Here is a 21,514-nt window from a genome sequence, read left to right as displayed (position 1 = left end):
AGGAAGATGCCAAGAATCAGGTGGGTGGCAGTGGAAGTAAGATTGAATGATATTGGAGTTGTGGGATTTAATTAGATGGAAATACACAGTCAAACTGGGATTGCTTCTCCTAGAGCAGAAAAAGCCAAGCGTTGCTGTAAGCGAGGAGTTGAATACAAGGAACTGATGAAACCTCTCTCACCTGACACGTTTACTCCTCGCATTTTCTTCACATTAAATGTTTAGCCATGGACACTTGCATGGGCCCCAGCTATTGTTTTTTTTTTGGTTACACACCCATCCTGGCCACACACTCATCTCCCTGCTACCTTCAGGTAGAAGGTACAAGAGCCTGAAGACTGCAACAACCAGGTTCAGGAATAGCTACTTCCCCACAGCCATCAGGTTATTAAACTCGGCTCGGACAAAACTCTGAACATGAATAGCCCATTATCTGTTTATTTGCACTTTATCAGTTTATTTATTCATGTGTGTATATATTTATATAATGGTATATGGACACACTGCTCTGTTCTGTATTCGTGCCTACTATGTTCTGGTGTGCCAAAGCAAAGCAAGATTTTCATTGTCCTATCAGGGACACATGACAATCAACTCTCTTGAACCTTGACATTGAATAGACTTTGTTCCAAATGTACACTCACACCATTTCCTAACTCATTGTCCACTACTTCATCGTTTGTATCAGGCTGCCTCTACACCCATGCCAAACATTGATCTCATCAACTTTACGACTCATTTCCTCCCCTGCCGTCAAATGAATTTGGACCATCTCTGATACCTCTCTCCCCTTTCCCAATCTCACTGTCCCGGGGGCCTCTAACCTTCCGTTGACGGGACCATCTTACTCCTGTAGCCGGCGGTGGGCCCCCTCATCAGGCCGATCAAGCTCCTGCATCAGTGGGGATCTTAGCTCCCCCGCACCAGGTGATCTACCCCAGGTCGGGGCTAGTCGAACATTGTGCAGTTTTGGAGCTTCCCGCTGTCGATCTCAACCCGAGACTGCGAACTCCTTGATGTTAAAGTCCGCAAGCCGTGATTGGAGCGTCGATCCCAGGCAAGGAATCGGCTCCGATGGTAGGTCCACGCCCCGTGATGGGGCTCAAAGTCAGTTCTGAGTAAGGCCTCTGGCTCCACGATGTTAGGCCGCAGAGCGACCGTATGTATGATCCGGAAAACAATCGCATCTCCGGCATGGTAAGTTTAGTTTTAGCTTAGAGATACAGCACAGAAACAGGCCCTTCGGCCCACCGAGTCCACACCGACCTGCGATCCCCGCGCATTAACACTATCCTACACACACTAGGGGCATTTATTTTTACATTCAAACCAAGCCAATTAACCTACAAACCTGTACATCTTTAGAGTATGGGAGGAAATCACAGATCTCGGAGGAGGACATATAAACTCTGTACAGACAGCACCTGTAGTCGGGGTCAAACCTTGGTCTTCAGCTCTGTAAATACTCTAAGGCAGCATTTCTACCATTGTGCCAACATGCCCAATCCCAACCCAAATTGTCATTTGCCCATTCCCTCCACAGATGCTGCCTGGCCCGTTGAATTCCTTCACCTGTTTGTTTCTTTGCTAAAGATCCCAGCATCTGCATTTTCTTGGGTCTTCATTAACTATGTTTCTTTTACCACACGTGCTGCCTGACCTGTTGACTGTTCCCAGCATTTTCTATTTTTATTTCAAATATCCAAAAATCTGCATTAAAAATAAAAATCACTATCTGTCAGAGCACAAGGCAATGATTTGATAAATAGATATATTTAGTTTAGCTTAGAGCTTAAAAACAGGCCCTTTGGCCCAGCGATCACCCACACACTCGTTCTATCCTACGCACTAGGGACAATTGATAGAAGCCAATGAGCCTACAAACTTGCATGCCTTTGGAAGGTGGAAGGAACCTTCCAAGGGCATGCAAGAACCCAAGGGCAAGCATGCACCTGCAGAAAACCCAAGTAATCACTGGGAGAATGTACAAACTCCATGCAGACAGCCACTGTAGTCAGGATCTAACCCGGGTCTCTGGCGCAGCAAGGCAGCAGCTCTTCCACTGTGCCGCATAAGGAGAAGCTATTTTTGTCAACAGAGGAATTGCTAACCAAAAGGTAGATGTAAATGAATGATATAAACAATCAGGACAGGCAGCGTGTTAAACAACTTCTTTGCACTGCAGGTTGTTTTGATTTGGAAGATACTTGCAAGAAAGGTTTGTAGATGCAGCTCCAATAACGTTTAAAATGTACTAAGCTATGCACTGTAAACATAATGACATGTACAAGTAAATGGTGAACGAAAGATACACTAATTACAACACTGAAGATAGACACAAAAAGTAGGAGTAACTCAGACAGCTTCTCAGGAGAAAAGCAATAGGTAACTTTTCGGATAGAGACCTTTCTTCAGACAGTCAGTGGAAAGGGAATCGAGAGATATTGTTAGTGATGTAGAGAGGTACAGAACAAATTAATGAAAGGTATGCAAAAAAATAACGATGATAATGGAAACAGGCCATTGTTAGCTTATGTTGGTAGCAGCTGTGTTTGATTCTGTAACTTATACCACTAATACTAAACAAGAAAAGAGTTGCTTGATAGGGTGCTTCTCACATTGGCTATTTTAATAGAGACAACTCCATCCTCGTTAAGCTTCAGCTCTGAATGAATATTCACAGAAATTAATAATTCAGTTATGTATAATAGACAGTGTACCAGTAATTATTTCTCAAGTAAATTACTGGGGTGGGGTTACAAATGGATGGGTGTAACTTTCCGTCGGGCAATCCTTGTGGACTCACAACTACTTTTAATACCTGTAGATCCACTTAAGAATAAAACAAATATAACAACTCTTGGTGGTGGAGGCTCAAACTGAAATCATGACACTTGATTTATGAAGTCTGTATATGTTAGGTTGCATTTACAAGAAGCACCTAATGTCCTATATAATAATGATATAGATCAGTGTGAGCTGATTTCGCCATCGAGAACCTTCCATGCGTCTCTCTTTCCTTTTATTAATCATATTTTCCAGTCTACATTTGATTGGGAACCTCTGGAATGGGCATGAGTACAAAATGGATAATTGTCACAAACTGGGTCAATGCATTAATATCCATTTGACATTGACATTGACATCGCCGGTCATTTTTTTTTAAAGAGACTGCTTATACTTGCAGAGTGCCTGCCAATTTTATGAGTCAATTAGAACCCATACTGAATTGTAAGAGACACCTAGGTGGGGTGTTTGCCTCAAAGCTCCTCCCACTATACCAAATATTGAGCATTTTCATCATTAGCCCATCAAGCAATTGCTGTTGACAACATGATCAAAAATGTTTTTCATGCTATATTCTTATAGAGTTGAGAAGTAATGCTGAGGTCTTGTTTGCACTGAATTTGCCTCACAGCACCTCTGCCCCAGCTAATTTAGTTTTAGTTTAGTTTGACTTATTGTCACGTGTACTGAGATACAGTGAGAGGCTTTTGCTGCATGTTATCCAGTTAGCGGAAAGCCCATCCATGATTACGATTGAGCCATTTACAGTGTATAGATACATGAGAAGGGAATAAAGTTTAGTGCAAGGTAAAGCCAGTAATGTTCGATCAAGGATAGTCCCAGGGTCACCAACGAGGTAGATAGTAGTTTGGGACCACTCTCTGTTTGTGGTAGGATAATTCAATTGCCTGATAACAGCTGGGAAGAAACTGTCCCTGAATCTGGAGGTGTGCGTTTTCACATTTCTGTACCTTTTGCCTGGGGAGAGGGGAGAAGAAGGAGTGACCAGGATGTTTGGAAAATGTAGATGTATATAATTATGAAGCCATAACTACTGTACAAAACAGCAGCTTTGAGCTTTTACTCTCACGAGAAACAATATAGAAATATTTTAGATTTATAATTTGGTTTTATTAATATCATGTGCTTTGTTTTACATGCTTTCTTTTTTAAATCAGTGGTAAAAACAGTTTGAATTAGGAAAAAAACGAATGTACATATGATACATATAAATATGTGATACATATATGATACATATGGTACATATGATACATATAAACTCAATCCATGTCACTTCAATACAGGACATAAGTTTAGGGTGACGGTGAAGGGGTAATCTGAGGGGTAACTTTTTCACACAAAGGATGGTGGATGTACGGAATAAGCTGCCAGAGGAGGTGATTGCGACAGGAACTATCCCAACGTTTAACAAGCGGTTTGACAGGTACATGGATAGAACAGGATTGGAGGGATATGGACCAAAGGCTGGCAGGTGGGACTAGTGTAATTGGGATATGTTGGCCGGTGTTGGCAAATTGGGCCGTAGAGTCTGTTTTCACACTATCACTCTATGACAAGCCTAAAAACTGCCATTGTGTAAAAGATGATAAGCCTATTTAACTTACGTTGCTAGCCTATTTAACATCCCACTATTTACTTTTTGTTACTTTTTTTTCTTTTGGAGGTACAACACGGAGACAGGCTCTTCGCTCCACCGTGTCAGCGATCACCGGCCAATAATCACCGTACACTAGCATTATTCTAGCTCCTTGGGATCATTTACTCTTCGAGAAGAGTAAGAATTTTTTTCAATGAGAAGAACTTTTTTCACACAGAGAGTGGTGAATCTCTGGAACTCTCTGCCACAGAGGGTAGTTGAGGCCAGTTCATTGGCTATATTTAAGAGGGAGTTAGATGTGGCCCTTGTGGCTAAGGGGATCAGGGGGTATGGAGAGAGCAGGTACGGGATACTGAGTTGGATGATCAGCCATGATCATATTGAATGGCGGTGCAGGCTCGAAGGGCCGAATGGCCTACTCCTGCACCTATTTTCTATGTTTCTATGTTTCTATGAAAGAAACTATCAACCTCTCTTTTAATAATAATAATAATAATAACTTTATTTATAAAGCACTTTAAACAACTGCAGTTGCCACAAAGTGCTGTACATGAGAACTCATGGACAAAAAGCTATTACAAACCATTAAAAACCGTAAAACAAAGGACTATAAAAATCACACTAAAAATTAAAAGACATTAAAAGCACTAAAAAACAGGAGCAATGTCTCAGCCAGTGTCGAAAGCCAGAGAATAAAAATGAGTTTTTAGGGTGGATTTGAAGATGGACAGTGAAGGGGCCTGTCTGATGTGCAACGGCAAGGTGTTCCAGAGTGCCGGAGCAGCAACAGAAAAGGCTCTATCCCTTCTGAGCTTCCGCTTAGACCTTGGTAACGTTTTGTTTCGCTTCCACTGCTCCCTGGGGCAGTGATTCCATAAATTAACCACCCTCGGTTTATTAACCCACCCTCTGGGTGAAAAAGTTTTTTTCCTAATCCTTTTCGTTGTTCCCGATCCTTAAGGAGCAGCTGATCAGCTGACCTGAGGCACCGGGCAGGAGCATATAGGTGGAGCAGGTCAGAGAGGTAAGGCGGGGCGAGCCCATTCAATGATTTAAAAACAAATAAAAGAATTTTGAAATGAACTCGAAAGTGCACTAGGAGCCAGTGAAGGGAGGCCAAAATTGGCGTAATGTGCTCCCTCTTTCGAGTTCCGGTCAAGAGGCGAGTGGCAACATTTTGAACAAGCTGGAGACGAGCCAATAAAGCTCGTGCGACTCCAGAGTAGAGTGCGTTACAGTAATCCAGCCTAGATGTAATAAAGGCATGGATTACTGTTTCAAAATGCTGCCGCTCGAGAATGGGCTTCACCTTTGCCAGCTTCCTTAGGTGAAAGAAACTGGACTTAACCACCGCGCCTATTTGTTTATCTAGTTTAAAATCACCGTCCATCCTAAAACCCAGGTTTAAAACTGTTGGCTTTACGGACAATGCCAGTGGACCCAAGTCAACAAAGGGAGGTTCATGGCAGCCATTGGGGCCAAACAAAATCATCTCTGTCTTCTCTTCATTAAGTCCCAGAAAGTTTAAGGCCATCCAGGACTTAATGTCCTCAAGACAAGACAGAAGTGATTTTAGAGAATAGTCGTCTTCTTTCCTGAGTGGCATATACAACTGGCTATCATCTGCGTAAAAGAGAAAGGAGATGCCATGCCTTCTTAAAATTGAGCCCAGAGGAAGTAGGTATAGAGAGAAGAGCAGGGGCTCTAAAATTGAGCCCTGTGGAATCCCATATGCCAAGGGAGTGGAGGAGGATTCAAAGCCAGCAAGGCTTACACGCATGGTTCTGTCTGCCAGATAGGACCTGAACCATCCCAGGGCAATCAAATTTTGAATGCAATCAAAGATTGAGCTTCTACAGTCCTCTGTGGAAGTGAATTCCACAGATTCACCATCTTCTGGGTGAGGGCACAGCTCCTTTGTTCTAGCGTAAATGGTCTATTTTTTAATTTTGAGGCTGTGAATCTTGGTTTGAGATTCTTCAGCCGGGAAACCACCCCTCTCCATTTAACCCATCAAGACCAGCCAGAATTCTTTTTTTCTTAAATTTCAGGGAGTTCACCTTTGTGAATGCTTTTACGTATTTCTGCAAATGGAACGAGATGCAAACTTCTGAACCACTGTAATTACCTTATGAATTATGCTTCTAGGTTATTATTAGTACCACAATTTTACATCTAAAAATAGATCTGAATGTTCACCGTAATGACCTCAACAGATTTACCATTGCAGATTCTGTTTGTAGAAAATGTGGAAAAAAATTAATTAATCGGGTCATAATAAATCAGCGCTTTGCGAGATACTGTCCTAATTTCTACGGACAGGCCCTTCAGCCCACCGAGTCCGCGCCGACCAATGATCACCCATACACTAGTTCCATCCTACACCCTAGGGACAATTTAGTGAACCTGATTAACCTGCAAACCTGCACGTCTTTGGAATGTGGGAGGGAACCACATGGTCACTGGTAGAGCGTGTAAACTCTGTAAGGCAGCACCCGTAGTCAGGATCAAACCCGGGCCTCTGGTGCTGTGGGGCGGAAACTTTACCGCTGCGCCACTCTGCCCCTTGGAACCAACTTAGGATGGATGTAAGAGTTGTGCTTCCAACTTATTATAGACAATAGACAATAGACAATAGACAATAGGTGCAGGAGTAGGCCATTCGGCCCTTCGAGCCAGCACCGCCATTCAATGTGATCATGGCTGATCATCCACAATCAGTACCCCATTCCTGTCTTCTCCCCATATCCCCTGACTCCACCATCCTCAAGAGCCCCGTGTAGTTATCTCTCGAAAGTATCCAGAGACCAGCCTCCACTGCCCTCTGAGGCGGAGAATTCCACACTCATAATTCTCTGTGTGAAAAAGTCTTTCCTCCTCTCCGTTCTAAATGGCTTACCCCTTATTCTTTGTCCCTACAGACACTTTCTGCAGGGACCATCCAAGCTTCTGAACAGCAGGCACCAGTTCAAAGTGGCTGGTGATGGTTGCAAACCTGACAGGACTTGTCAACATTGCCGCAACTGTTGCTGAAAGTCACCGAGCAAGTTTTATAAGTTTGCAGAAAGCCATGGTAGAGTTCAAACGAAAGGCCACAAAGTGCTGGAGTAACTCAGCAGGTCAGGCAGCCTCTCTGTAGAACATGGATAGGTGGCGTTTCAGGTCGAGACCCTTCTTCAGACTTTGTTGCTATTATATAGAGTTCACTCTCTGGTGCATTGAATAGATGTTGTGTACAATCAGGTGACAGGCAAATGAACAAAAGTAGGAAATTAGTAACGTCATTTGTATGGTTTTCAACCCAAATCATTTAGGTACAAAACCTTTGCCTGTGTTTTCAGCTGGGAGCTGCCCATATAGTTTACTGGGAAGTGAATCAGATCAGAGAATCAGAGTTTTTCATTGTTGTCACAGAAAAGTAGCATAAAGGACAGCTGCCAAGCAAACGATGGAAGGGATTGAATGGTGAAAGGGTGAGGGGTGGTATGATACTCACTGTGAGACTCAGCATATCCCAAGCAATGCCTGGCCTTATCTAGATTCACACCCCTAATAATAGACAATAGACAATAGTTGCAGGAGTAGGCCATTCGGCCCTTCGAGCCAGCACCGCCATTCAATGTGATCATGGCTCATCATCCACAATCAGTACCACAATCAGTACCCCATTCCTGCCTTCTCCCCACATCACTTGACTCCGCTATCTTCAAGAGCTCTATCTAACTCTCTCTTGAAAGCATCGAGAGAACCAGCCTCCACTGCCCTTTGAGGCAGAGAATGCCACAGACTGACAACTCTCTGTGTGAAAAAGTATTTCCTCATCTCTGTTCTAAATGGCTTACCCCTTATTCTTAAACTGTGACCCCTGGTTCTGGACTCCCCCAACATCGGGAACATGTTTCCTGCCTCTAACATATCCAAACCCTTAATAATCTTATATGTTTCTGTAAAATACCCTCTCATCCTTCTAAACTCCAGAATATACAAGCCCAACGGCTCCATTCTCTCAGCATATGACATTCCCGCGAATTAACCTTGTGAACCTACGCTGCACTCCCTCAATAGCAAGAATGTCCTTCCTCAAATTTGGAGACCAAAACTTCACACAATGCTCCAGGTGTGGTCTCACTAGGGCCCTGTACAACTGCAGACGGACCTCTTTGCTTCTATACTCAACTCCTCTTGTTATGAAGGCCAACATGCCATTCACATTACTGCCTGCTGTACCTGCATGCTTACTTTCAGTGACTGATAACAACCCCCCCACCCCCTCTGCTCACCCCCACCCCTCGTTCCATGATGGATCACCAAGCTTTTGTAAGGTACAAACTCACCACAAGACCAGTGGTTAGAGCAGCTTACACTGGAGTGCCTGATATGCGGTAACAGATGCATACTGCCAAGGTTGTATGCAAAACAAAGCTTTTCACTGTACCTAGGTACATTTGACTATAAAATATCATTCATTCATTCATAGAGATGTCACAAGTCTGTGTAGCCAGTGGACATAAGTAAGTTTGCCCGAGGCAATGGGAATAACATCAGGTCTCTATGAGGATCTTTAAGTTCTCATCTCTTGCGGATGAGTTGCAAAGCTTGAAACTTGATGTACCATGAGTGAAAGAAGCACACAGCAAAATCCCATGTTAAATTTTCAAGAGAAACTGCTCACCAGGTGCCTGAATGATACCGGGCAAATATAAGGAGGCCATCTTGTGGCCATTGGACAACTAGCCTTGAGGAAAAGGCATCTGGAACTCATGGTGCCCTCATCAGTGAATCCATAGCCAGCAAAGACACAAAAATTATTGAAAAGGATAAATATACTCAAACTTAATTCGTCTTTTCTTCCTTGTTTTTCACACTGTGTTAGGATTATAGACCAAATTTACTGATTCGTGGATTAAATTGAGAGAGGACAAATGGTGAGTTGGCATTTTAAGTAGCAATGGGAATAGAAAGTCTAATGTAATCTGCATTGTGGTTTTACACAGAGAATTGGACTTCCTTGGGTTCAGGAAGTCTGGCAGCAAAGGAGAGAGGAGGATCAAAAGTTAGACACAAAATGTCGGAATAACTCAGCGGGACTGCCAGCGTCTCTTGATGACAAAATGGGTGATGTTTTGGGACCCTTCTTCAGACTGAGAGTCAGGGGAGATGGAAATTAGAGATATGGAAGGGGAAGATGTGAAAACAACAGATCAAAGCAGACGATGAACAAGGAAATGTAGAATGGTTCATTGTTGTTTGAGGGGAAGGTGACAACAAGGCATACAATCAGTAAAATTAATTAGGAGGACAATGAAACTAGTCAAACTAGGGTGGGGGAGGGACGGAGAGAGAGGGAAAGCAATGGGTTGCTTGAGGTAAGATAAATCAATATTCATACCATTGGGGTGTAAGCTGCCCAAAACAAAACAAACGCATCACCGGTTCCTCAACGCATCACCGGTTCCTCGCTCCCCTCCATTGAGTCTGTCCAAAGCAAGCGCTGTCTGCGGAGGGCGCACAGCATCGCCAAGGACTGCTCTCACCCCAACCATGGACTGTTTACCCTCCTACCATCCGGGAGGCGCTACAGGTCTCTCCGTTTCCGAACCAGCAGGTCGAGGAACAGCTTCTTTCCGGCGGCTGTCACTCTACTCAACAACGTACCTCGGTGACTGCCAATCACCACCCCCCCCCCGGACACTTATTATTATTTATTCAAATCATTTGCTATGTCGCTCTTCCAGGGAGATGCTAAATGCATTTCGTTGTCTCTGTACTGTACACTGACAATGACAATTAAAATTGAATCTGAATCTGAATCTGAAAATATGAGGTACTGTTCCTCAAATTTATGTTGACCTCACTCTAACAGTGGAGGAGGCCCAGGGCAGAAAGGTCAGTGCGGGAATGGACGGGGGAGTTTTAAAAGACCCCTCCCCACCCAGGTACTTTGGTTCTGTCTTCACTAAGGAAGAGTCCAGCAATCTCCCAGGTGTACTAGAGGACAGAGGATCTGGGGAGACAGAGAAACTGAAAATAAATTTGCATTAGGCGAGAAATAGTATTGGGTAGACTGTTGGGACTGAAGGCTGATAAATCCCCAAGGCCTGATGGTCTGCATCTCTGGGTACTCCAGGTGGTGGCTCTAAAAATTGTGACCACATTGGTGAAAAGGCCAAGAGAGAGTACCTGTCTAAAATTATTGTGTCAAAGTGTAACAACCCTCGTGTGCTATTTGAAATCATTGACTCTGTTCTAAATGCCCCGCAGCCTGTCTGTCTGGAAGCTTCACCTGAAATGTGTAATGACTTCCTGCACTTTTTTGTTGATAAGGTTGTTTCCTTAAGGGCTAACATTTCAGCACCTGCCTCTGACCCTTCTATTTCGGTCCCTTGCCTGGTGGTATTCAACAAGTTTGAGCCTGTGACTATATCGTATTTAAAGGATGTGGTTTCCCATATTAAGCCATCGGGTTCTCCTTGTGATGCGGTCCCTCCACATCTTTTTAAGGAGGTTTTCTCTAGTATAGGGCAGTCGGTTCTTACCATTATTAACAGCAGCTTGTGTTCTGGGGTTGTCCCCGTGAGTTTTAAGCATGCGGTAGTGCAACCATTGCTTAAGAAACCTGGCCTGGATCAATCTGTTCTGGCCAATTTTAGACCCATCTCGAAATTGCCTTTTATTTCTAAATTACTGGAGAGAGTTGTTTATGCTCAGCTAAAACTATTCCTGGAGGAGCATGATATTCGGGAGATCTTCCAGTCTGGATTTAAAACCATGCACAGCACGGAGTCAGCATTGCTAAGGGTTTTTAACGATATCCTCCTGGCTAATGATTCTGGGGATTGTGTGGTTCTTGTCCTGCTGGACTTGTCTGCCGCCTTTGATACGGTGGACCATAATATCTTATTATCTCGGCTACAGCAGTTAGTGGGCATCTGCGACAGTGCCCTGGGATGGTTCAGGTCCTATCTGGCAGACAGAACCATGTGTGTTAGCCTTGCTGGGTTTGAATCCTCTTCCGCTCCCCTGTCATATGGGGTTCCACAGGGTTCGATTCTGGGGCCCCTGCTTTTCTCGCTGTACATACTTCCTCTGGGTTCCATCCTTAGAAAGCATGGCATCTCCTTCCACTGTTATGCAGATGATACCCAGCTTTATTTGCCGCTGAGGGGGGAAGATGCCTTTTCTGTAAAATCGCTTCTGTCTTGTTTTGATGACATTAAGTCCTGGTTGGCCCTAAACTTTCTTGGATTTAATGAAAAGAAGACAGAGGTGATTTTATTTGATCCCAATGGCTGCCGTGAACCTCCATTTGTTGATTTAGGTCCATTGTCAAGGTACGTGAAGCCAACAGTTGTGAACCTGGGTTTTAGGATGGACAGTGACTTTAAATTAGATCGCAAAATATGCGCGGTGGTTAAGTCCAGCTTCTTTCACCTAAGGAAGCTGGCGAAGGTGAAGCCCATTCTCGAGCGGCAGCATTTTGAGACAGTAATCCATGCCTTTATTACATCTAGGCTGGATTACTGTAACGCGCTCTATTTTGGTGTTGCTCGTTCTTCACTGGCTCGTCTCCAGTTGGTTCAGAATGCTGCTGCTCGCCTTTTAACAGGGACTCGAAAGAGGGAGCACATATCGCCAATTCTGGCCTCCCTACACTGGCTCCCGGTGCACTTTCGGGTTCATTTTAAGTTACTGTTATTTGTTTTTAAATCTCTGAATGGGCTCGCCCCGCCTTACCTCTCTGAGCTGCTCCACCCATACACTCCTGCCCGGTCCCTCAGGTCAGCTGGTCAGCTGCTCCTGGAGGTACCGAGGTCTAGTCGGAGGCTCAGAGGGGATAGAGCCTTCTCTGTTGCTGCTCCGGCACTCTGGAACACCCTGCCGCTGCACATCAGACAGGCCCCCTCACTGTCCATCTTCAAATCCAGTGTTAAAACGCATTTGTACTCCCTGGCTTTGACCATGCCTGAGGCTTTGCTTCTGTTTGTGGTGTTTTTGATGTTTCTTTATTTTACATGTCTTTTCCTACTATTTCTTTTGATTGTTATTTTTGGTGTGTATTAACTTTTTTGTCAATGATTAGTGATGTACAGCACTTTGTTGCAGCTATGTTTGTTTTTAAAGTGCTCTATAAATAAAATTATTATTATTATTATTATTATCATTTTCCAATGTTCTATAGATTCAGAATCAGCTCTTGAGGATTGGCGGGTAGCTAATGTTATTCCACTTTTCAAGAAAGGAGTGAGAGAGAAAACGAGGAATTATAGACCAGTTAGCCTGACTTCAGTGGTGGGGAAGATGCTGGAGTCAATTATTAAAAAAGGAATAATGGCACATTTGGATAGCAGTAAAAGGATTGATCCAAGTCAGCATGGATTTATGAAGGGGATATCCTGCTTGACTAATCTTCTGGAATTTTTTGAGGATATGACAAGTAAAATGGATGAAGGATAGCCAGTGGATGTAGTGTATCTGGACTTTCAGAAAGCCTTTGATAAGATCCCAAACAGGAGATTACTGGACAAAGTTAGAGCACCTGGTATTGGGTGTAAGGTATTGACATGGATAGAGAATTTTTTGGCAGACCTAAAACAAAGAGTAGGAATAAACAGGTCCCTGTCAGAATGGCAGGCAGTGGCGAGTGGAATGCCACAAGGCTCAGTGCTGAGACCGCAACTATTTACAATATATATTAATGATTTAGATGATGGAATTAAAAGTAAATTACTCGCAAATTTGCAGATGACACAAAGCTGGGTGGCAGTGTGAACTGCGAAGAGGATGCTAGGAGGTTGCAGGGTGACTTGGACAGGTTGAGTGAGTGGGCAGATGCATGGCAGATGCGGGATAATATGGTTAAATGTGAGGTTATCCACATTGGTGGCAAGAACAAGGAGGCAGATTATTATCTCAATGGCGTCAGGGAAGTGCAACGAGACCTGGGTGCCCTTGTACACCAGTCACTAAAAGTAACCATGCAAGTGCAGCAGGCGTTGGAGAAAGCTAATGGCATGTTGGCCTTCATAATGAGAGGATTGGAGTATAGGAGTAAATAGGTCTTTCTGCAGTTGTACAGGGCCCTGGTGAGACCACATCTGGAGTATTGTGTGCAGTTTTGGTCTCCTAATTTGAGGAAGGACATCCTTGCTATTGAGGCAGTGCAGCATAGGTTCACGAGGTTAATCCCCGGGATGGCAGGGCTGTCATATGAGGAAAGATTGGAAAGACGGGGCTTGTATTCACTGGAATTTAAAAGGATGAGGGGGTTTCTTATAGAAACATATACAATCATAAAAGGACTGGACAAGTTAGATGCAGGAAAAATGTTCCCAATGTTGTGGGAGTCCAGAACCAGAGGCCCCAGTCTAAGAATAAAGGGGTGGCCATTTAAAACTGAGATGAGAAAAAACGTTTTCACCTAGAGAGTTGTGAATTTGTGGAATTCTCTGCCACAGAGGGCAGTGGAGGCCAATTCACTGGATGAATGCAAAAGAGAATTAGATAGAGCTCTTGGGGCTAGCGGAATCAAGGGATATGGGAAGAAGGCAGGCACGGGTTACTGATTGTGGATGATCAACCATGATCATAGTGAATGGCGGCGCTGGCTCGAAGGGCCAAATGGCCTCCTCCTGCACTTATTTTCTATGTTTCTATGTTTCTATGAGGCATGGGACATGAATAGGCAGCTGGGTGTATCCCTGGACAAGTGTATCCCTGGACAAGTTTTGGGAACTAAGGAGCAAGTTAAAAAAGGAAATCAGAAGTGCAAAAAGAGGAGTGGAGACAGCGCTGACAGAGAGCATTAAGGATAATACCAAGAGATGTTATAAACTCAGAAGGAGAAAAGGATAACCAGAGAGAGAGTGGGACCCCTCAGGAATTCAAGCGATCAACTCTGTGAGGAGCCGCTGGAGACGGGAAAGGTCCTCAACGAGTATTTCTCCTCTGTTTTTACCATGGAGACAGAATGGAGGACGGGGGATTTTGGGTTAGTCACTGGAAGTGGCTTGAGAGCAGTCAGTCTTATGGTCGAAGAGCTACTGAAGGATCTGATGCGTATGACGGGAGACAAATCTCCCGGGCCTGGTCTGATATATCCGCGGACATTGAGGGAAGCCAGAGGGGAAATTGAAGGAGCACTCACGGAGATTTATGAGTCGACGTTAAATACAGGTGAGGTGCCAGAAGACTAGAGGGAGGCAAATGTTGTGCCTCTATTCAAGGAGGGCTGCAGGGAACTACAGGCCAATGAGCTTAACATCTGTGGTTGGAAAATTACTTGAGACTATTCTGAGGGATAGGATGCACTTAGATGGACAAGGGCCGACTGGGGATAGTCAACATGGTTTTGTACATGGGGAGTCATGTCTCACAAATCTGATTCAGCTTTTTGAGGATGTGACCAAAATGGTTGATGAAGGCAGACCTGTAGCGTTTATATACCTGGATTTTAGTAAGGCATTTGACAAGGTTCTGCATGGTAGGTTGCTCTGGAGGATAGGTCCCATGGGACTCAATGAGAGATGGCGGAATCGATAAAAAATTGGCTTCATGGAAAGAAGCAAAGGGGGATGGTGGAAGGTGGTTTTTCAGTCTGGAGGCCTGTGACTAATGGTGACTAATGGTGACTAATGGTGTGCCTAATTAGTTTGTCATCTATATCAATGATTTGGATGAGAACATACATGGCATGGTTAGCAATTTTGCAGGTGACACATAAATGAGCATTATTGTAGAGAGTGGAGATGGTTGTCAGAAATTGCAGCAGGATCGTGATCGGTTGGGCAGGTGGGCTGAAGTCTGAAGAAGGGTCTCGACCGGAAACATCACCCATTCCTTCTCTCCAGAGATGCTGCCTGTCCCGCTGAGTTGCTCCAGCTTTTTGTGTCTACCGAAGCTTTAATTTAGTTTAGTTAAGAGATACAGCGCGGAAACAGACCTTTCGGCCCCCCCTGAGTCCGCACCGATCAACGATCCCCGCACATTAACACTATCCTGCACACACTAGGACAATTTACTGATACTCTAAGCCAATTAAGCTACAAACCTGTATGTCTTTGGAGTGTGGGAGGAAACTGAAGATCTCAGAGAAAACCCACGCGGTCTCGGGGAGAATGTGCAAACTCCGTACAAACATCACCCATAGTTGGGATTGAACCCGGGTCCCTGGCACTGCAAGCGCTGTAATGCAGCAACTCTACCGCTGCGCCACCGTGACTGTGGCCACCAAAGCTGTTCCTGAGTCTGCTGGTGTGCACCTTCAAGCTTCTCTATCTTCTGCTGGACGGGAGCAGTTTCTTCTCCCCTCTCCAATCGGGCAAAAGGTATAGAAGTGTGGAAACGCACACCTTCGGATTCAGGGACAGTTTCTTCCCAGTTGTTATCAGGCAACTGAACCACCCTACCAACAACTAGAGAGCAGTGCTGAACTACTCATTGTAGACCCTCGGACTATCTTTGATCAGATTTTACTGGCTTTATCTTGTACAAAACATTATTCACGTTATTCCCTTTATCATATATCTATACACTGTGAATGGCTCGACTGTAATCATGTATTGTCTTTCCACAGACTGTTTCGCACACAACAAGAGCTTTTCACATTGCAATAAACAATAAACTAAACTAGACAGGATGATCGGGGAGGGACAAAACTTTGATTATACTAGTTGCTTTTTTAAGGCAGTGTGAAGTATAAATGGAGTTAACCGTGGGGAGTCTGGTCTGTGTGATGAACTGAGCTACATCTCTATGTCAAGCCTCTGCAATTGTTTGTGGCTTTGGGCAGAGTTGTTCCCAAACCAGGATGCAACGATGCTTTCTACGGTGCATGTGTCGCAGTTTGTAAGAATCACTGGAGACACGGCAAACTTTTGTCAGTTTTCCCATGAGGTTGCGTTTGCATGCCTTCTTTTCCATCTCATTAATGTTGTTGATGTTAGGTTGGATAGATAATAGTGGAGGCAGGTGACACTGGGTGCATCCAGTTGATAATGGAAAGACATTTCCATGGGTGGCACGGTGCCGCTGTGGTAGAGTTGCTGCCTTACAGCCCCAGACACCCAGGTTCGATCAAGTCAAGTCAAGTCAAGTTTATTCGTCACATACACATACGAGATGTGCAGTGAAATGAAAAGTGGCAATGCTTGCGGAGTTTGTGCAAAAAGACAACAAACAAACAACCAAACAAACTACAACAGAATGGAACAGAATCACATATTCAGAGGGTAACCAGGACAGCGCAGAGGATCATTGGCTGCCATCTCCCCTCCCTGATGGACATCTACACCTCCCGCTGCCTTAGCAGGGCAAAGAAGATCATCAAAGACAGCTCCCATCCTGCGTTTGGACTGTTCGACCTGCTGCCCTCTGGAAGGCGCTATAGGTGCATCAAATCCAGGACAAACAGACTCAGGAATAGTTGCTTTCCGAGAATTATAACTACTATAAATTCAAATTCACACATGCACTGACTACACCGCCCAACACGGACTTCCATCTGTATATATGTATATATGTATGTAGCGACGCAGAATTTGTGCACCTATTCCCCCCCCCCCCCCCATCTCCCTTCTGTTTTTTGTTTTTTTCTGTTTCTTGTTTTTTGTGCTAAATTGTATGTATGCACTGAGTACGAGCAGCTTTCAGTTTCACTGTACATGTATAGTGACAATAAATGGCATATCTAATATCTAATATCTAATATTCTATTACATATTAAATATTATATATTGTGGGCGGAAGGAAAAAGGGAAAAAAAACAGCATTTTTTAAAAAAGCAGTAGAGTGGTACAGTGAAGTTAGTCCCTGGTAAGATAGGAGTTTACAGTCCTAATGACTAAGGGTGCTTGTCAGTATGGTTTGTATGTCCTCCCCGTGACCTGTGTGAGATCTTCTCCAAGATCTTCGGTTTCCTCCCACATTGGAAAGATGTACAGGTTTGTAGGTTAATTGGAACTAGGTATAAATGTAAACCTGTCCTTAGTGCGTGTAGGGTAGTGTCAATGTGCGGGGATCGCTGGTCAGTGCGGACTCGGTGGGCCGAAGGCCCTGTTTCCACGCTGTATCTCTAAATTAAACTAAACATTGGTGAAAGAGCAAGATTTGGTTAACTGAATCAACCATACAAGCAGATTGTAAAAAATGTTCAAACTCCTCGAGAAACCCTAACTTCAACGTTTCCAACCCAAAACTCATCCTGCTTATGTGACCTGGACCAATAAATACTTAGTCAAAATGTATCATTCTGAGATAATTTACTGAAAAAGTTTATTTTTTGTCCTGGGCATGGCAGTAGCTTTAATGAAATGCATCAAGTGAAGTCCATGATGAATAAAACAGAAGCTGAAATAAAACATAAAACAGTGATGTTTCAATGATACTTAAACTGGTCCCAATCTGAAATTAATGCAAATGTCACCTGTAAGGAGTGAGATTGGACCAGCCTGGATTTGACACCACATGCAGATCTGGAGCATATGCCTAAGAGCTAAAATAATACCGCAATACGATAGCAATGCAGCTGCATGTATCTATAGAATTCAGACACTCCCTGCATATTTCTGAGAAGCACAGAGGGAAGGGGGCAGGGAAGAGGCTCGAGTTTGGCAAATGGGGGTGAGAGGGGAATGACCAAAATCAAACAAACAAGAACAAAGTCAGTACATGAGGAAAACTATCGTAGCACAGAAAAAAAAATCAGAGAAAATGTTAAAACAGGAGTTGCAAACTCAGATTTTTGACAAACAAAACATGTATTCCCCATGTAAGGTGAAAGTGGGAGGGGCTATGCCCGAAGCATTTCGCAGTCGAGACAGCCTTCATGAATTCAGTTTCAGTAAAGAAAATGCCAATTAATACTCAACCAATTGCTCACTGCCTGAATAGATGAACCAGGATTCAAGATTTTATTTTTAAAAGCAACTCCATTTTAACTGTTCCATTTATTTCAGCCACAACAGTATATAATGGAATATACTATCCTGCAAATCCCTTTTGCTGTTTCAATAATCTCAAAAGTGGCTCTGAGATTTGTTTGCCAATACAGATTCGAATTCAGTTTAGTTTATTGTCATATGTACCAGGGCCCATTGAAATTTTTGGTTCACATGAACTTCAGAGAGTAAACAGTATACATGGTACTGATAGATTCAACGATAGATTCAGTGACAAATACTAAGCAGCAGAATGGTACAAAGAGTGTAGAGCAATCGGAAATAGTGCAAAACAAAATAATGCAAATGCAATAACGGGATAACTGAATGAAGTAGAGTGTGGCAACACCTCCGGGAAGGAGATGTGAAAGAGGTGATTGGTTCTGGAGTCCAGTACGTCCACTGCTTAGCCACAGTTTTGTGCCATCCTGCAGACAACTCCCTGAAACTAAGTCATCCTCCCAACTTCTCACAGGAAATGTGATTTGATAAAGTTGTGAAGAGGTCCATTGTGATTCATCTCCATTTACAATATTGATTTACATACTCTCAACATACGCAACACATCATCACTTGGCTCACGGGCAGGCCTGGGAATTAATAGCACAAGATAGACCCAAAATGCTGGAGTAACTCAGCGGGACAGGCAGCATCTCTGGAGAGAAGGAATGGGTGACGTTTTGGGTTGAGACCCTTCTTCAGACCCGCTTTGCCAATACAGATTTGGATCCCGCAGAGATGCTGCCTGCCCCCCCAATTTACTCCAACATTTTATCTCTATCTTCGGTGTAAACCAGCATCTGTAGTTCCTTCCCACACAATCTCTGCAGTAAAGGTACCGGGTGAAGTCCGAAGAAGGGTCTTGACCCGAAACGTTGCCTATTTCCTTCGCTCCATAGATGCTGCCTCACCCGCTGAGTTTCTCCAGCATTTTTATCTACCTCTGCAGTAAATGTAATTACTGGCAAACAGGGTAAATTTACTTTGCAGCAGTTTACCTTACCTTCACAGCACTAATCGCTTTCAGTGTGGTTGCAAGAAGAATGCAGTGCAGTTTCTTTGCTGTCAATTTGTGCACTCGCAGACACCGGTAATAACCAAAATGAACAACGAGCAATTGTTTGACAGGACTTGAAAATCCAGTTCTTTCACATCGCTTGTATCCACCCTGTATTTGCTCACCATTCTGGCAGGGTTTCCAATTACACGGTGTAAGCAGAATGCAACACACTGCCAGTCAGCTAAACATTTTACATACCAGCACCTGGATCTACCTGTGCCTGCCTGCTAGTCTCCACAAACTGAACTGAACTACTTTTATGTGTAGGAAGGAACTGCAGATGCTGGTTTAAATCGAAGATAGACACAAAATGCTGGAGTAACTAAGCGGGACAGGCAGAATCTCTAGAGAGAAGGAATGGGCGATGTTTGGGTCGACACCCTTCTTCAGACACTTCTGAGAGTGTCTGAGAGGGTCTGAAGAAAGGTCTCGATCCGAAACGTCACCCATTCCTTCTCTCCAGAGATGCTGCCTATCCCGCTGAGTTACTCCAGCATTTTGTGTCTATCTCTGAACTTTTTCCCTGGCTGTTTATAAACATTGGTCATTCATCAAACACAAAGCCCTCAACACAAAGCCCTCAACACAAAGCCCACAACACAACAAAACAAATATATTTCTAATTATAAAAGTCCTGATGAAGAGCCCTGACCCAAAGCATCTACTGTGGAACAGAATCCCTCTTCCCATCAGAACTGCCTCCTCCATCGATTCTTTTAAGTCGAGACTTAATACTCATCTTTACTCTCAAGCCTTTCTCTGAGTGAGGGCTATATGTATGTATTTATGTATGTACTTAATCTATGAACCACTGTTGTATAACGTTAGTACCTCCACCAATGTAAAGCACTTTGGTCAACGGGAGTTGTTTTTTAAATGTGCTATAGAAATAAAAGTGACTTGACTTGACATGACTACTGTGTAGGAAGGAACTGCAGATGCTGGTTTACACCGAGGTAGACACAAAATGCCGGAGTAACTCAGCGGGACTGGCAGCATCACTGGAGAGTAGGAATGGGTGATGTTTCATTTTGAGACCTAGTCTGTAGAAGGGTCTCAACCCGAAACATCACCCATTCCTCCATTCCTTCTATCCAGAGATCCTGCTTGTCCCACTGAGTTACTTCGAAACATCAACTGTTAATTTCCCTCCACAGATGCTGCTTTCCTGCTGTGTTCCTTCTGCAAATTGGTTGCTGCTCCTGATTCCAGCATTTGCAGTCTCTTGACTCAGCAAGTATTTCTCTAGGCCATCTCCAATGGGCATCAGCAGGGTCTACCTCACCCACTTACTCACAGCAGCTGAGGAGCTGCTCTTGAATTTTGGGCGGAATTGGAGGAACAGCATCTCATATTTCACTTGGGCAACTTACAGCCCAGTGGTATGAATATTGATTTCTCTAACATCGTCCCTCCCCCACCAAAGTCACAGCAGCTTCTCATTTTCACCCAACAAACACCTAACAATGGCCTGCTTCCTTTATCATCGTTACTTTTTTCCATATTTGTCATTCCTTGTTCTTTATCTCTCTACATCGTCATCCATATAGCTTATTTTCCTTTTCATTAACTAGTCTGAAGAAGGGTCTCGACCCAAAACGTCACCTATTCCTTTTCTCCAGAGATGCTGCCTGACCCGCTTAGTAAGGGCCTGTCCCACTTTCATGACTTAATTCTTAACCTTTCTTACTCGTGGACATTTTTCATCATGCTAGAAAAACGCCCCGACCTACTTGATGCCACGAGTCCCTACGACTAGCATCACGGCCTGCTACGACCTACCTTCGACCTATCTACGACCTGCTATGGCCACCTAAGACCTCGTGACGACCATGCTGCGAGTATGAGTCAAGGGTAAACTCGGCAGAGGTCGTGAATTAGGTCATGAAAGTGGGACTGCAGGAGATCATAGAAATTGACAAGCAATTGCCTCAATCAACACTTGTGCAATGATACTCTATTGAACAATGTAACCGCCTTTAGTATTTTTAGCTTACAGTCACAAAAACATTTTTAGCTGCTAAAAATAACTTTGTATATGAAAAGAACTTGTTGATTACATGGAATGACCACTAGCTGGTTTGAGTTAATCCTCCAATTGGTTAGAGCGGAGAA

The 21,514-nt window shown here is 43.8% G+C and overlaps 1 protein-coding gene across 6 annotated transcripts in view; it reads right to left on the bottom strand.

Annotated features, from left to right (window-relative positions):
* LOC129715020 (ETS-related transcription factor Elf-1-like) overlaps positions 1-21,514 on the bottom strand; it is a 139,563-nt gene that overhangs the window by 105,978 nt on the left and 12,071 nt on the right. For 4 of the 6 annotated variants that reach the window (XM_055664834.1, XM_055664839.1, XM_055664838.1 and 1 more), the window contains exon 1: positions 19,343-19,495. The exons of the other annotated variants lie outside the window; for them this stretch is intronic. The gene's annotated coding sequence lies outside the window, so the exon portion shown is untranslated. Of the gene's footprint in view, positions 1-19,342; positions 19,496-21,514 lie in introns of those variants that run through there. 6 annotated transcript variants of the gene reach the window in all.

This window comes from Leucoraja erinacea, chromosome 47, assembly GCF_028641065.1.
Source record: "Leucoraja erinacea ecotype New England chromosome 47, Leri_hhj_1, whole genome shotgun sequence".
NCBI classification, from domain to species: domain Eukaryota; kingdom Metazoa; phylum Chordata; class Chondrichthyes; order Rajiformes; family Rajidae; genus Leucoraja; species Leucoraja erinaceus.
Note: the sequence above shows the minus strand (reverse complement) of the source record. Positions and strands in the feature narration are given on the sequence as shown.